Source organism: Ornithodoros turicata, chromosome 1 (assembly GCF_037126465.1).
Source record: "Ornithodoros turicata isolate Travis chromosome 1, ASM3712646v1, whole genome shotgun sequence".
In the NCBI taxonomy this organism is placed as follows: domain Eukaryota; kingdom Metazoa; phylum Arthropoda; class Arachnida; order Ixodida; family Argasidae; genus Ornithodoros; species Ornithodoros turicata.
In genome coordinates, this window is record NC_088201.1 from 42,149,815 (window position 1) to 42,160,931 (window position 11,117).

The 11,117-nt window shown below is 46.3% G+C and overlaps 1 long non-coding RNA gene across 1 annotated transcript; it reads left to right on the top strand.

The window, feature by feature from the left end:
• Positions 1-216: 216 nt before the first annotated feature.
• Positions 217-10,619, top strand: LOC135398523 (uncharacterized). Its single transcript, XR_010424108.1, has 4 exons — positions 217-297; positions 2,494-2,671; positions 10,137-10,318; positions 10,404-10,619. It is a non-coding gene; the product is annotated as an uncharacterized LOC135398523 (long non-coding RNA).
• Positions 10,620-11,117: the final 498 nt, after the last annotated feature.

Below are 11,117 nucleotides of genomic sequence, written 5' to 3' on the forward strand. Positions count from 1 at the left end.
AGAAATACAAAGAGTCGGCTTAATAACTTGTGGTTTAAAATCAAATTCTGCACTGACAACGCGCAAGAGGATAGTCATAGGTAAATCTCATACTTATTTAGAATAACCGCGGACGCGCCTGTCTGTTTTTAGGCTAGATGGCGCAAGCTACCGCCCGCGGAGTCTGGCGTTGGCCAACTCATTGGCTGCTGTTTCATATGCGGGCCGCCATGGTACCAAGGTTTCCCCAACATGGAGGGGTTACGGCGAAGCGTTGATTTCGTGACAAAAAAAAGAGAACTACTTTAATTTCATACTGTGAGTATATATCCTCATGTACGTATCTGCAAAAGAAATTTCGCTCCGCCATCATTGTTTACGCGAAAATAGTATGTTTCGTTGCTGACGTTAGGCCTATTGAGGACCCCGATCCCAAGAAAATAGCAGGAAGGACGCCACTGGTGCGAAAAATTGTGCATGTTTTTGTTGAATTTTATTTATAGATACATCTTTGTCAATTTCTGATTCCATCTGCTTATGTCGTACGAAGGAGCGGTCTCTGCAGCTCTGCGTCTTCCCGACATGCCCCTCTCCATGCAGACGGCGTTGATAAAAGTGGCCGCAAAATTAATCGTTTTCGTATGTCACCAGAGATATCCGTTTCAATCCAAACCAATCCAGTTTCCCCAACATGGTGGCACTACGTACTGCGTAGTGGCACCCAGAAAACAGGGGTGAGGCGGGTGAGGTATAACTAGTGGATGGCCTGTAATAATAGGGAGGGAATATTTCGACCTGTGGTTGGCTAGACAGCGCAAAAAGTGGGTGGAGCTTCAGGCAGTGATTTATCTAAACCCCTCCAGCATCCCCAAATTTTTGGCGACACCCCCTGACGTTTTTCTTTACGACGTAGCTACGACTCCCACAATTTTTGCTAGCCACCCCCCCCCCCCCCCAATGTTTGCGATTCTGGATAAACTACTGGCTTCAAGTAGATGCAGGTCCCATTAATGGCTAGACTCCCACTGCCCGCTACTAGGGTGCAAGAATAGTAGCTCCCACAGAGGGAGCTAGTATTCGGGCACCCTACCCGCTACTATGGTGAGCTACCACTACAAAGGGAAAAGCAACTGTTCGTTGTTACCAGTTAAGATTGTACCCGCACTTCTTGCGCTCTCCATTCCAATTTACATTGTGAATCATTTCTGCTTGCATCATAAATCGTCGGAACGACAGACATTAAACAGCGATATTTAGTACGGCAGCAGAACTGTACGATAACGATGCGCTAAAAAAGGAAGCTATCAAATCCAAGCTTAACAATATGATGCCACTCGCTTCAAAGAAACAAGTCGCTAATACAGATGGAGAAATGGAGCTGCACAAGCTGCGAGGCACATGTTTACTTGCCGGCGACGAACACACATGGTCACACTCAAAATCGCATTTATTTTCGTTGATTCTGCGGTTTGCGTAAATTCCCAGCTCGTCGTTGACAACAAACAAACAACTTATCGTGAGAAGGAATTCACTTACACACAAAAGGACAAAAGTTCCCCGTATGGTATAGCTGTTGCGCTGGGAGGCCCGCCGGCACCAAACGAGCCCCTTCGCGAGCGCTCCGATTGGCCGGATGAAAAGCGTTCGCGTTTCTGCCCTCCGAAGCTGCGGACTCGAAAAGTGGCTGGAAACGCTCCGCGGTCCGCGTTTCGTGGCTCCGCGAACGCGAAACGCGTTCAAAAACCGCATGTGTGAATTCAGCTTTGTAACTATAGAAATTTATAACTTATGCATGACTTAGAACAGAAATTTGCTATAATTTGCAATAATTTACCATGTAATGTAGAAATTTCGACTGCCGTGAATATGAGCACGAAGTAATTATTGGGGTGCAAATGATCTTATTGCCACACACACACAACTTACCGACTTCAAGATTCCCACCTTGTGAAGGTTGATTCGTGTCATCATTTCATATTGCACCATTTGATCCCATATGACATTGTTTTAACAGTTCGGCAGTTATCGCATCAGATAGTTTTAGTACATCGTACGCAAAGGTGATAGCGTACGTAACAGATAGCAGAGGTGGTTGTGCGCACTGTGCGAAGCTCTCTTTCTGTTATGGGCGTGCGCAGAACCATCAACGCTATCCCTTACGTAAGCAAAGGCGACAGCGTACGATGTACCAAAACTGTAATGATAACACACTAAATATTCCATCCTTATATTTATATATCAACACAGATGACGTACATAACGCCTCTTAAAGGGGTTGTGACACTTGATACGTTCGGTTCATCAGTCATCACATCATGCGCGCGTTGTACTTTGCACGAAGAGGGTAACATCCTTGAGCTTGAGGAAGGAATGACAGAAGGACTATAGAGGTTCCGTGTCACTTCAAGATGAACGCACCAACTAGCCTGCCTTCTGCTACTATGTTTATCATATACTTTGCACGCCAGAGTATTGAGGAAAATTCTTTTTTTTTTTTTTTTCAACTTGCCGCAGATACAAGCCCTACAAGAAACTTCTGCGTCGAGCTCTGATGAAGTGACTGTGGTCTGCTTGATGCCACCTCTCACTCCTTCGACACGTGGCAGGATGTCGTCTGCTTCAGCCAATCGCTATTCATCTCCGTAGCTACGGCCACCTTGCCTGCCTTGACCTCACAGCCGTGCGAGTTTCGGTATTCACGATGCAAATTTTGAACCATAAGGCTTAGAACGCAGGTTCGGATCGATGCAAATTATTGTAAGGAAGGACAGACAGATCCGTGTGCTTCGCTGGCACCGAGTCCCAGAGAATGAGATTGCGCGAGCGCAGCAGCAGCCAGAAACACGTGAGAGAAACATGTGATGACGAGGATGCTAAACGTTCATTATGAAGGCATGTTATCAGGCGGGTGGATATATTGCAACACAAATAACCATTTTTTACATCCATGATCCATCCGTCATAACTTGAGGCTACGATTCCCCATGTCATCGAGGGCTTGAGACGGGTACACATGTGAACGCCGGGTGCTCCGACGCCAACTTGAGCTCCTTGACCACTGACCATTCAGCTTGGCCAAAGTATACTTGGCTCATGGAGCTCCCCCGCGCATCAGTGCCGGGCTGAGTCGCTCCCTTTTTGCTTTCGTGCGAGCTACTGGCCTTCTCGAAGAGCTCTAAACAGTACTCCGACCCATCTTCGCCCCCCCCCCCCCCTGGCGCTCACCATTAATTCATCCTCACATATTAACCTCTTTGAAGTGGGGTAGGGTCCTGTGGCTACCACAGGGAAACATCCCAAGCGAAGTTGGTCGAGTCTATTCATAAGCCATTTATATTATCGCCTGTTATTATGGCAGAAGCAACAGCAAACATTGTTCAAAAAGCGTGCCATTATCCGGCGTGCCATTAGCGGCTTATATCTCGGGCTTCTGTTGTAGTTTCGGGACTTCCAATGATGACGAAAGCGGAACAAAAGTGAAACTGTTCTGCCCACAGTTCTGCTCGTTCGCAGCAAAAAGGATGGTCCCAATCAATTTCACGCGCGTCTTTCGAGCAAGAAAATGGCGTTTTCGGAGCGAGGGGTAGAAATGACTACACCACTCCGTCTCGCTCAGGAAGACCACCTGGGAAGAAAAAATCAGCAGAAATGTATGAGAAAAGAGGGGAGCTTAGAAAGTGTAGACTAGAATGAAAAATAGTTTAGAAGTGGACGTTCACGGCATCAGGGGAGGCGCCTCTTCAGATTCTTTCGGTTCAATCTAGAGTGTACACGAGAATGTCTTATCACTACTCCGCGGGCATACGTTCAGAGAGAACATGTGCCAGGGTGGCGCAGATAGAGGGAATTTGTTTCTAATATACACTCAAGACCTTTCACGTACCGCTTGTCCACTACTTGTTCGGTTAAAAGCCCCAGGACGAGCAACGACAATGCGTTGAATTGCCGCATCAAAATGTCTCTGCCAGAACTGCCCATAATCTTGCTAGCACCCGTATGCGATTTACTTGAGGCTATACAGGGTGTCCCAGAAAACATGTCATTGTCAATTGAAATAATAAAAAAACTACACCACCTAGAGTCATGCGGTCAACGGCATTTGTTCTTACTGGGTTTTTGCCACCTCCTCATGTGAATGTCGTGTAACGTAAGTTTAATTATGTAAATTTTTGCAAGCTTAAGTCGGAAATTTGCCAAGTAAATAAGGTGACTTTTTTACTCCACCAATGTGAAGAGCGTGTCTAATTTACACAAATTAATGATAATTGACAGGGATATTCAGGAGCTATCCCATCGGAAAAAATAGCCGAACATCATGCTCTACGGAGCTCCCACAGGATAGCGCACGATGAATTTTTCAGCCCAATCTTTGTCAGTCCGACGAAAGGAGGTTGGAAACCCAGCCCACTCCGGCATCGCAGAAAGAGATAACACAGGCATGGCATATCGCGTCCGACTTTCGCTGGGATAGTGCTTTCCCTCTCCCAATTTTAGGAACTGCTACTTTTTCTACTGTCACTCTGTGGGCTGGCTTTGGAACCTCTTTTCGTCAGACTGTGAGCGATTGCGCTCAAAAAGTCCGGTGCTCCGAAAAGCACGATGTTCGGCTATTTTTTTCGATGGGATAGCTCATGAATATCACTGTCAATTACCATGAATTTGAGTGAATTCGGCACGCTCTTCATATTGCTGGGGTTAAAAAGTGATCTTCACTTGGCAAATTTCCGAGTTCAGTTCGCAAATATTTACATAATTAAACTTACGATACATGACATTCACATCAGGAGGTGGCAAAATCGTAATAAGAACAAATGCCGTTAACCGCATGATTCTAGGTGGCGTAGTTTTTTTATTATAATTCAATGACACGTTTTCTGGGACACCCTGTATAGATGACCAAAGTGCCGAATAACGGTTGCAGCTGTAAGGATTTCTTTAAGATGCTGAAATACGGATTCTGATTCCGCATCACCTTGAAAGTTTCGGTCCCAAGCCCAAGAAAGGAAAGCTGTGGGGGCGGGGCGTGCAGCGATATGGGCGTGTCCCCTGAGCAGAGTGTCGAACCGAAACGATTTTTTTTACGGTTTTCGTTTCGGTTCGAAGAAAACGGTTCAGCTCCGGAGCAAAAAAAAAATAACGGTTCGAAAGTGGTTCGAACCGTGCAGCAGAAAATAATCCCGTTTTTCTCTCCAATGTGTCAAACAGAGGGAGAAAAAAAGAGTGAGGTCACAAGGTCCCACCAAGTGCCTTAGAGAAAAACAGCGAGCCCGTCTTGCGCTCTGGCACATTGTTGTGATGTGAGGTTCGTGCACAAATTTTTCCGGGGAAAGACGGGACCTTTGATCCCAGAGAATTAATTTCAGAGTTTCCTACCTAAACACCGATGGATGCCATGGGTTGTGCACTTGAGCCCTTGTGGTATGTGCTCTTCAGGTCCAAGTAGTTCATTTTCCAATTGAACCAAAAACCGAAAATAATTTTGTTTCGGTTTCTCTCCGGAGCATTAAAAAAATATACGGCTTAATTCATTCCGTTACGGTTCCCCCAAAACAGTGATGTACGCGCTACCAAAGCGAAGTAACGGAATGGGCACCTCGTTGCCGAACGTGTCTAACGACGGTACAGTATTTATGTTCACTCAGATAGCCAGCATGCAGCATAAAGCACACCACTACTAGCAGCCAAGACATATTATTTCACATTATTATTTTCCTTTTTTTTTTCTTTACTTCTATTCTATTCGGTTTCACATTGATCTTGACCTTGAGATGATGCGTATTTAAGACATAATTTAATGCACATAGCGCATATGTGCATTTAATATTTTTCTAGTCAGAATGCGAGCACAAGACTGTTTTTTATGAATAACAGTATTTCGTTTGAGATATCCATGAATCCCAACCTCAAACCTTTCCGTCTGCTTTCTCTTGACGGATTGATCGGTTTTCCCTGCGGTCAAGTGGCGCTACTGCTACCATAAGTGACCACTTGTCGTGCAATGCCACTCTCAGAAAAAAGGGTAGAGGATCGTTACACCGTTTTGGGAGTAACTGGCCTGCTACATATGTTTTGCCCAAAAGGTTACACCACTTGTGGTCTTGAGCAAGGTGGTAACTGGTAACTCCACGAGTTACCACCTTTTTACGCCTTTTTCCTGAGAGTGTGATTAAACAGCTACAAGGTGGTAAAAAGATGAAGCGTTTCCGATTCGAGCATAGTTTTCAAAGTGTGAAACCTTGCTAGACATTTTCGTACAGCGTGGTGAGAAGACGTAGGAAGCCTCAGAAATTCCAAAACGTGATACATGCAAGGAAATGTCACACGGGCAGTACGCGGGAACCGGCAGTGTGGACGAATAAAGAAGGAAGTCACTGAAAGGGTTAAGCCAGCTGCAGGGCTCGAACCCACATCTTCTGGATTACCGATCAAGGGCTCTACCATTTGAGCTAAGCCAACACGCCTCTCCAATGACTTCCAAGGTTGCGTCATCTGAAGGCACAAACCACATCCACTCACTCACTCATTCCACTTTTACTCTTACATGTTACATGGCTAACCTTTTCAGTGACTTCCTTCTTTCCTCGTTCATTGTTCTTAGGCGCATGAGGCTTTGTGTGTTTGTCCTTTCTTCTGTGTTCCAGCCTCAGAACATCAATTTCCATCGTGTTCAGCAGTGTGGACAACATTATGAAACTTGGGGCGAGTTCTCCAGCAAATGTAACTTTTCGCAACTTCTTGCACATATGTGCAAGGACAAAACCGAAAGAGAAGCGCCAGTGTCTAATCAACGCCGCATTTTCCTGTGGAGAGGGCCAGCTTCGTGAAATACGAGATCATCACGATAAGCGTACAATGTGCTGAGTATGTAATGTACAATACATCTGCTGAGGTTAACTGCCCAATAAGCATTACAGCGACAGTCCGAACCGAAATGAAATTGAAGAAAAAAGTTATCTCTTATCCTCAATTTCAATAAAACTCGCAGACAATTATTTTTAATTCAAGTTTCTGGTCACTGCTGTGTGGCTGCTATGACGTAACTGTCATCAGTTCTGTTCAGCAACTGCCATCCGGTTTTTGTTTTGCGAAGTATCCAGGTCACTGATTCGAGATAAAACTTGCTGCTGATTTCAATCTAGCGAATCTCAAAGATTTGCAAACAACGAGAATTAGCCGAGGCAGGCCACAAATATGGACGACAAAAATAGTCGATATATAGGTAGATAGATGTCGTCCATATTTGTGGCCTGCTTCGGCTAATTCTCGTTGTTTACGTCGTTTACACACAAAGTAGCTCTGCCTCGTATCTGATTGAGTGAGTGAGTGAGTGAGTGAGAAAGATGTAAGAGAGAATGGGAATAGCGTGATTGGTTGTCCGTCCACTTTGTACCTGAGGCAGTCGAATTCAAGGGAAGATCGTGCTATCTGATTTCTGACCGGAAATCAGAAGACCCATGTTCGATTCCTGGCGTCAGCACCTTTTCCTTTGAGTTACTTGGATTCAAAGAATCGCCCTTTAACTGCCAAGATTCCTTTCTTCTCTCACTGTACAATTGAAATTGGGCATGTCACTCCGCATGTGGTTAGTTTCTCTCTCTCTCTCTCTCTGCAAAAATAGGCGACTCTATGGTACGAAAGTTCGCAACACGACGTCGACACGTGGCTCGAAATCGAACACGACGCTAATATGAAAACCAGTCGACAGCTCCAGCGTGTTGTTCGAAGTTTAATGATTCCCGTTTATCCGGAGTACGAAAACGGAAGTTAGGCAAATAAGCGGGTCTGGACGACAGGACCTGCGCATCATCCAACAAGATATGAGATCTGCACAAACTGTTGCCACCCGTAACGTGCCACGCCACCACAACAAAATTTCAAGTTCAAGCACGGGCAGTGCGCCGTAAACCACGGGACATGGAGGGGTCGGCCGACCCCCGTCGGGGGTAACCATCTGTCCCTTAGGGCAAAACCCTCTCCACCGTGGAACGCTCGCGTTCAGCAAACTGGACCAGACAGTTCCCCCCCCCCCCCCCCCCCTCCCAATCCCTCCAAGTTCCCGCCAAATCCCTAGAAAAAGTGAAGCACGCGTCGCTTCCGCCGTCCGCAGAGAATATGCAGGGAAGGGTCACATCCGGTCCGGAAGCGGGTCATGTGGTCTTCGTAATCGGAGACGGAAAGATCGTCTTTGGCGGGGACGGTTATCGCAGGACTGTATGGAAAACAGTGCAGGGCGTCCCTTTTGCCTGTATTGGGAAAAGGAACGATACTCCATATTCTACTCTTTCCTCCGGCTAACGAGTTGATCAGCCACGTCACAATCGATCATTCAGAAGAGACGGTCCAAGTGTTATGTCGACATTAAAATTACAGCAGGTTACAACAGAGTCAGAACGTAGTCTTTGTCCGCGTGCCGTTTGAATGAGGGGTTTTAAAAGAAATATTCCAGGTAAATACAAACATTTCCAAATATATTTACGTTCCGAGAATATACGGAGCCACGTCGTAAAGTGACAAAAACTCTAGGAGGGAAAGCGAAACATAATGATCGTCATCGTTTGTCTATGGGTGTATTTCAGCGGGTGAAAGCCACATATATTCACGCGTTGTCTTTTAGCGATACCTTTCGGGCATCATCATCAAAATAAACTTATTGTTCTTAGCTTTGGAGTCTGCTTTCCGTGGCTCGCATACAATGTGATGCCTTGAAGGGATACGGCGCCTCAAATCCGACTGTCGCATGTGTGTTGCACATATTTTGATGATTGGCTGGCGAAAGAGTTGACTGTTCCGTAGGAGTGATCCAGCCAGACCAAGAAAACAACTTTTGACTGCATCACTTGTGCGTTTATTATTCCGAATTGTTCGGCGTGTTTATAGGTAAGTCCTATATCCTCTGTCAGGACGTGGTGGTGGCCCGGTTTCCGGTCAACAGACGGTGCACTATCTCAACTTTTCCGTGTTCTGTCATCAGCCCATTGCTTTTTGCTGTCTGTGTTGAGTCCCTGTGCCGTAGTGTGCTTTGTGACACTGGGTTAAATGGATTGAAAGGCACGTGTTCGAGTACTTGCCCAACCGACGATATACCACGATAGACCACGTACGTGGATCGGGTTCTCGCTCGTGCGGAGATTTTATGGCGTGTCTGGAGCTCGAGCAAGCCGGGCGAGGTCCTCAGCTGAAATAAACAATCTAAAAATAAATCTCTTAAAAGTCAAACTTTGAAAACAAACGTTTCAAAATAGATCAAGATCAAATAAAACGTAATCTACGCTCTCCGATTGGTGGACAGCCCTCTACGTCCACTTCGAGAAATAGTGGGAATTCATCTGGGAACGTAGGTTCACGATTCTCCGCGTTTGTGGTCCACGTTCATTGACATGCTGGTGTACATGAGGGTAAAGCACTATAGGGACGACACGGGTTCGAATCCTGTCACCGGCTGTGCTGTCTGAGGTTTTCCCTGGGTTTTCCGAAGACTTTCCAGACGAATGTCGGCACAGTTCCCTCTGAAGTCGGCCCAGGACGCATACTAATCCCCCTGTCCCCCACTCCTTCCTGCTGTCCTCTCTCCATCCGTCCACATCTGTACGCCGCTCATAGCCACTGTTGCTTCGCAGCGCTAACACCCAATCAAAAAAAAACCCTCTCCCCCACTCCTTCCTGCTGTACTCTCTCCATCTGTCCACGTCGGCACGCCGCTCATAGCCAAAGTTGCTTCGCGGCGCTAACACGGAATTAAAAAAAGAAAAAAAAACTATAGGGACGACGACAACAGACACACGCAGACGAAGTCTCAAATTCAGCCGGTGTGCAGCGGCAGACGTTTTTGCTTGTCATGTCGTAAGCTATTTTTGTGCTACTTTTGCGTGATTCAGTTGAGTAATCGCACACCGTCGCTCTACAGAGCAGCCTTTTCGCACGTTTGTGACAGAAGTGTAAGAAGATGCAGAGCGCGTTGGTTTACTTGAAACATGACGAACACACGTAAAAGGGACAGAGAGCGCTCATTATCATTACACATTTGTGATTCCTCTCACGTAGTTACTATTTGTTTTTAAGTTTTCCATCTCGCGACATGAGCTGAATGCACAGCGACACTGCAGCAAGAAGTAAGAGGTAACATACTCAAAGAAATGTTACCTACAACGACATTGCAGGTCCCGCGTCTCATGTCTTCAGGGACATCTTCGGAAGGCTTAACGCTCACACAAGCGACCGAGAAACGATGTGCATCAAACAACATATTCCCTTATGCCCCTGTCGTACAAAATTACGAACGTAACATGCTCCATCTGAGGAAGAACGGAACGACGAAGCACGGGGAAGGCGGAGACGGGAAGTAAGTATTGTGGGCTGGCGGGGGCCAACGGACTCTAAGCACCAGCTACCTTCCATCCTTCTACAATGTTATTTCCTGTTCATAGGACCGCGTTCCCAGCTAAACGCAGGAATGTATGCGGTCTCCTTGTGTTCTACCACGAGCCCATCTTTCGGCTCCTATGGACGCAGGAAGCTTTATGTCACTGCACTCGCCCGGCAACTAGACATCGTCGTCACCCCTTGGTCCGCTCATTCACAGGACAAATTCTTCGAGTATATCATGCCATACTGAGCTGAAATTCAGAAACACAAATCAGATATGCAGCCCATTTGGGCATTGCAACATCCTGTTGTCTCCGTCGAGGTTCCAGGCATGGCCTGCAAGAACAATGGTACCTTGTTCTTCTGTTGGCCGGCAATGATTCCCGGCAACATTCCCTTGTCGGGAGTTGCAGTCCTGAGATGGCAATTCTGCCGGCGACGGACATTTCGATGCGGGACATCTCGGTGTAGGACATCTCGGTGTGCGGACATCTTGGTGCGCGGATGTTTCGGTGCGCGGACATCTCGGTGCACGGACATTTCGATACTCGTGTGGAAAAATAAAGGAAATGTATCTTGCTATGCTAGACTGTGTTGAGAGTACTGGATTTCAGATATAATTTGATACGCTATTATTTCGAAGGTTAACAGAGGTTAGGATATGACCACGGTGATATAACGAATATTTTCAGGCAGTGTAATACGTAAACGACGAACATTGCTATTTCTGGAAATTAGTTTCCATATATGTTATTTAGAATGCGTGCCAGTACCAG